Below are 5,391 nucleotides of genomic sequence, written 5' to 3' on the forward strand. Positions count from 1 at the left end.
GACAGCAGAAGGGTGACAAGTCGATCTGATCATAATATTTCAATTCGTTTCTCTCTCAAACATTGTGTCTCGGTGCCTCGCTTGGTAGCCTCATCGATATGTAGACTTCTCGCGCGCACAGCTTAGTGACGATGACGCTGAACCTAGTGTGCCTTGTTTTTACCGGCCTCATGTGATAGTTTTCACCCTGTTTTCTGTTAATTAACAAGGTAACCTTTTCTTTGTTACTACTAGTGAATCTGAAATTATTCGGGGCAGACATAAAATATATCACTTCAACCCAATTATCGCAGCAACTATTTTAAAAGAAACTAGCTAGCTGCCCGTGCGTTGCACGGAACATCAAGATGCATTTGTATGAGTAGTTTATCTTGTGAGAGAAAAGGCTGAACAAGGGAAGGCCTTATTTGTGAATGTGGAGAGGCGTGTGGGTATATTTTTGCAAAATTGCCATAGTTTCTTTCCTATCCGTTAGATATAAATCCGACGGCCTATATTGCAGGATGGCACGCAAACCATCATCACCAACTCTGTTTTCTACTCCCTCCGTCCGAAAATACTTGTCATCAAAATGGATAAAAAGAGATGTATCTAAAACTAAAATACGTCTAGATACATTTCCTTTTATCCATTTTGATGACAAGTATTTCCGGACGGAGAGAGTGTTTGTCTTTTTAGAGATTTCAACAAGTGACTATGACCGGACCTTACCAACATACTCAAAAAAGTAGTCCATAATTTTGATGTTACCCTCTTTTCTTGGTGGTGCAGTGTCATCTGGATACCTCATAAATAAATCAAGGAGAAATCTGACCCCTTCCTAGAAAAACATACGGAGCAAAATGAGTGAATCCACACTCTAAAATATGTCTACATACACATCCGTATGTGGTAGTCCATTTGAAATCTGAAAAAGACAAATATTTAGAAACGAATGGAGTATAAGAGTAGACGTGGAGATATATCTCCAGCATGGTCTACAACAAAAATGCGCTGGACTGGTTAGCGCTGGATGCTCGCAACGCGATGACATGAGTTTGAATTCTGTCTTTTAACTTTAGATTTCTATATTATATATTATTTATTTAATATATACTTCTTTCGCTACTGTACTAACAATGGAACCCACAGAGTACTTAGAATACAAGATTAAGGATGGACTTGTTTCTTTTTAACTTTCTGTACGAAGCTGTAGCCACACTGCAAGTCACGTGTACACTGTACATGCAATTAACTTTTTATAGAGGGACAATCATACAGGCAATTAACTCAAATGGATTGGATGTCACTCTATTATTTCCAGCATAAAAGCATCTCCAACGGCAACCGGCAAATTTCCTCCCGCTTCCTTCCGCGGAGGACGACATCAAACGCCAGTGGCATACATTTTCACAACTCTAACCAACCAGATGAAATTCGTGCAAACACGGACTGATTTCATATAAGCATGAAGGATTGGTAAATAAAAAATGTTCATTAATTCAAAACTGTTCATGCATTTCAAAAAATGATCGTAAACAAAAATAATGTTTGTGATTATTTTGAGAAAATCCTAATTAAAGAAAAACATTTTTCGGTTCGAAAAACTGTTCATGATTCCAAAGTCTTTTGTGTCTAGGATTTGATTAGTTTTTCGAAAGTCTTTGTATGTCTAGGCGTGGGAGTAGTTAGTGGTTGATGAGATTTGTTTTTGAAGTTTTATACATTCCCTTGCGCAACATAATGACAAGTGTGATGTGCAGTGGCAAGCTCATTTGCTTGGGATTTACCACGTCGAATAGATTGTGATCACGTTGACATCGCGACCATCCTCAGCGAGGGTAGAAAGAAAAATACGTGGCAACATGGTTAGCCACCATGTTAAAATAAATGACACTCATATATCATGGTGTTGAGTCATACTTATTTGACTTGTACATAATTTTTTCGTCTCCCGTTATAACGCACGGATATATTTGCTAGTATTAACTAACTCATATAGAAAACGCTAGTAGTGAGCAAGATAAACTTAACAATGAGAGTCCGACAGGGTATCAATTCTTTGCCCAATAATGAAGCATCCATGCTGTTCTCATGGACGCATATTTATATCCAGCAATTCACCTCGAATCCATTCAGTGGATTAGTTGTGCCCAATATATATACTTAGTTACATATATTCTTTCCAGTAAGAAAAATAAGACGGCATATATATATATGCTCCACTAGCTTAGCTGTAGCTAGCTCCATCAACCCCTCTATATATAGACCTTGATCGTCTCTCTTGCTTAGTCCATCCAGCAACCACCCATTTGGCTGCTTTACTATAGCTATATATCTAGCTAGGTTCACCATGTCCGGAGTTTGGGAACTCAAGGACGGCAAGGTGCGGTTGCTGGACAAGCAGTCGGAGCCGCGGCGGAAGGCGCCGGCGGGGGAGCAGCAGTCGTCCACGGCGGGGCCGCAGAGGATGCTGGTGCACGAGTCGAGCGGGCAGCCGGTGTCGTCGTTAGAGGAGCTGGAGGCGCTGCTGGCGGACCTGGGGTGGGAGCGTGACGAGGACGACGGCACGGCGCTGCTGAAGTTTTACAAGCCGGGCAGCCAGCCGGACCCTCTCACCCTCTCGCTCCCCAGGGACTTGGCCGACTTCACCTCGGTCCACATGCGCGACGTCGTCGTCAAGAACAGGGGCTCCTTCCACGTCGTGGAACGCTAGCCTAGCTTGTTCTTGGACGGCCGGCGATCCCATGGCCATGTCCGGTGGTGTAATAATAAAGAGCATATATATGTTTGGTGGTGCTCAATTTGTCTGTACACGTTTGTGTTTCGTCGGTGCAGCGTGTTAACGACGTTACAAGGTTCTTCATTGTACGCATGTTACGTGACCTAATTGTTGCATCTATGTTTATGTGGACGGTCCAGTGCTCATGAATAAATTGTTGTTTATATAAAGGGTTTTTTATTTTCTTGCCCTCGGTTTCTTAGTTCTACTCAGTTTTGCCTAACTCTCGTAGCGTTCCTCACATTTTCTCTCCACCCTCCACCCCAGCCTTACAAAATGCCCAAACGGAGCATTTCGTCGAGTCAAGGCCCATTGACCGTTACTTGCACGTGTTCCTTACGAGTAGGACCGCAAAAAAAATGCTGACGTGTGGGGCATGGTCATTTCATCCAGAGGCAACTCAATTGCTGAATGTGGCAAGTCAAACCATACAGCATGGCCCACATGTCATCTGCTCAGGCTATTAGGGGGTTAATTAACCCGAACTGCATCATTAACAGAGAAGGGGCCCACATGTCATCTGCTCAAGCTATTAGGGGTTAATTAACCCTAACCGAAGCATTAACACAAAGAAAGGGCCCACATGTCCGTGACTACGGGTGGATAGTGTTGGAGAACGTTGCATGGAAAACAAAAAATTTGTACCCACGCGCAAGATCTATCCATGGAGATGCATAGCTACGAGAGGGCGAGAGCATCTATACCTTCGTGATCCGCTCCGATCAAGTATCGAACGTACAGCACCTCCGCTTCAGCACATGTTCAGCTCGATGATGTCCTCGCCACCTCGATCCAGCGAGCGGGGCGAAGTAGTAGATGAGTTCCGGCAGCATGATGGCATGGTGACAATGGTGGTGAAGAACAATCTCTGCAGGGCTTCACCAAGCACAACGGAAACTAGATGGAGGATAAACCAGAGGGAGCAGGGTTGCCGGCACACGATTTGGTGAATCTTGATGTGTTAGATGAGTTTCGGGTGCTAGCCATGCCCCTTTATTTATATGTTGAGCCTTGGGGTCGTATCTTGGAGAAAAAGCCTCCTCAAAGTCGGTTTGGCAAGCAGGGAAGGAGTCCTTCTCAGACTCGAGGACCAGACGCCAAGGTCCTCGACGTCTAGGCCAGACGCCAGGGTCCCTGGCGTCTGTCCCCTGGCCTCCGCAAAACTTCCTTTTGCACTTTTCTGAAGCCCCGTGGGCCTTACCCCTTGGGCCCAAATAAAGTGTTCTCGCACCAAAACATTTTCGGAAACATCTGAAACTCCTTCCGGTGAATTCTGGAACCCTTACGAAGACCAAATACTATTATCTCATATATCAATCTTTACCTTTGGACTATTCCGGAGCTCCTCGCCATGTCCGTGATCTCATCCGGGACTCTGAACAGCATTCGGTCACCAACATACATAACTCATATAATACTATATCGTCAACGAACGGACCCTATGGGTTCGAGAATGATGTAGACATGACCGATACGCTTCTCCGGTCAATAACCAATAGCGGGACCTGGATGCCCATATTGGTTCCTACATATTCTACGAAGATATTTATCGGACGAACCTTTATGACAACATACGTAGTTCTTTTTGCCCGTCGGTATGTTACTTGCCCGAGATTCGAGCGTCGATATCTCTATACCTAGTTCAATCTCATTACCGGTAAGTCTCTTTACTCGTTCCGTAATACATCATCCCGTAACTAACTCCTTAGTCAGTTTGCTTGCAAACTTCTTGTGATGTTGTATTACCGAGAGGGCCCAGAGATACATCTCCGTCATACAGACTGACAAATCACAGTCTCGATCCATGCCAACTCAACAGACACCATGAGAGATATCTGTAGTGCACCTTTATGATCACCCAATTACGTTCTGACATTTGATAGCACAAAAGGCATTCCTATGGAGTCCGGGAGTTGTATGATATCATGGTCGAAGAAAACATGTACTTGACATTAAGAAAGCAATAGCAATAAACTGAACGATCATATGCTATGCTAACGGTTGGGTCTTGTCCATCACATCATTCTCCTAATGATGCGATTCCGTTATCAACTGACAACTCATGTTTATGGTTAGGAAACCTTAATCATCTTTGATCAACAAGCTAGTCTAGTAGAGGCTCACTAGGGACATGGTATTTATTTATGTATCCACACATGTATTTAAGTTTCAGATCAATACAATTCTAGCATGAATAATAAATCTTTATCATGAATAAAAAAATATAATAATAACAACTTTATTATTCCCTCTAGCACATATTTCCATCAGATAGCGCTAATGAACTACCTTCCCACCTGGGCCCACCTATCGATGGCACATCCCAGGGAACTCAACATCGGCGAACATTGGCCATGTCAGAATCCGCTTTGGAGGGCACGAACAGGGCATCGAAGGTGTTTGGACGGCAGCTCGTGCACTCCCACATACACGGCATGCTTGAGATCTCCTTGACCTCCAAGACGTTGTCTTCACCCACTTCATTATACTAATCGAAATAGCACTAACCCCTCATTACTGACCGGCCCTTTGATCAAGCGTCAGTGATGAGCCCTGAACGATGCATTTTAGCATCTATAGTCAGACCTCATGTGTCCCCCCTAAACGTCCGGGAAGTCTATCTGGTTCGC

Source organism: Triticum dicoccoides, chromosome 6B (genome assembly GCF_002162155.2).
Source record: "Triticum dicoccoides isolate Atlit2015 ecotype Zavitan chromosome 6B, WEW_v2.0, whole genome shotgun sequence".
NCBI classification, from domain to species: Eukaryota; Viridiplantae; Streptophyta; class Magnoliopsida; order Poales; family Poaceae; genus Triticum; species Triticum dicoccoides.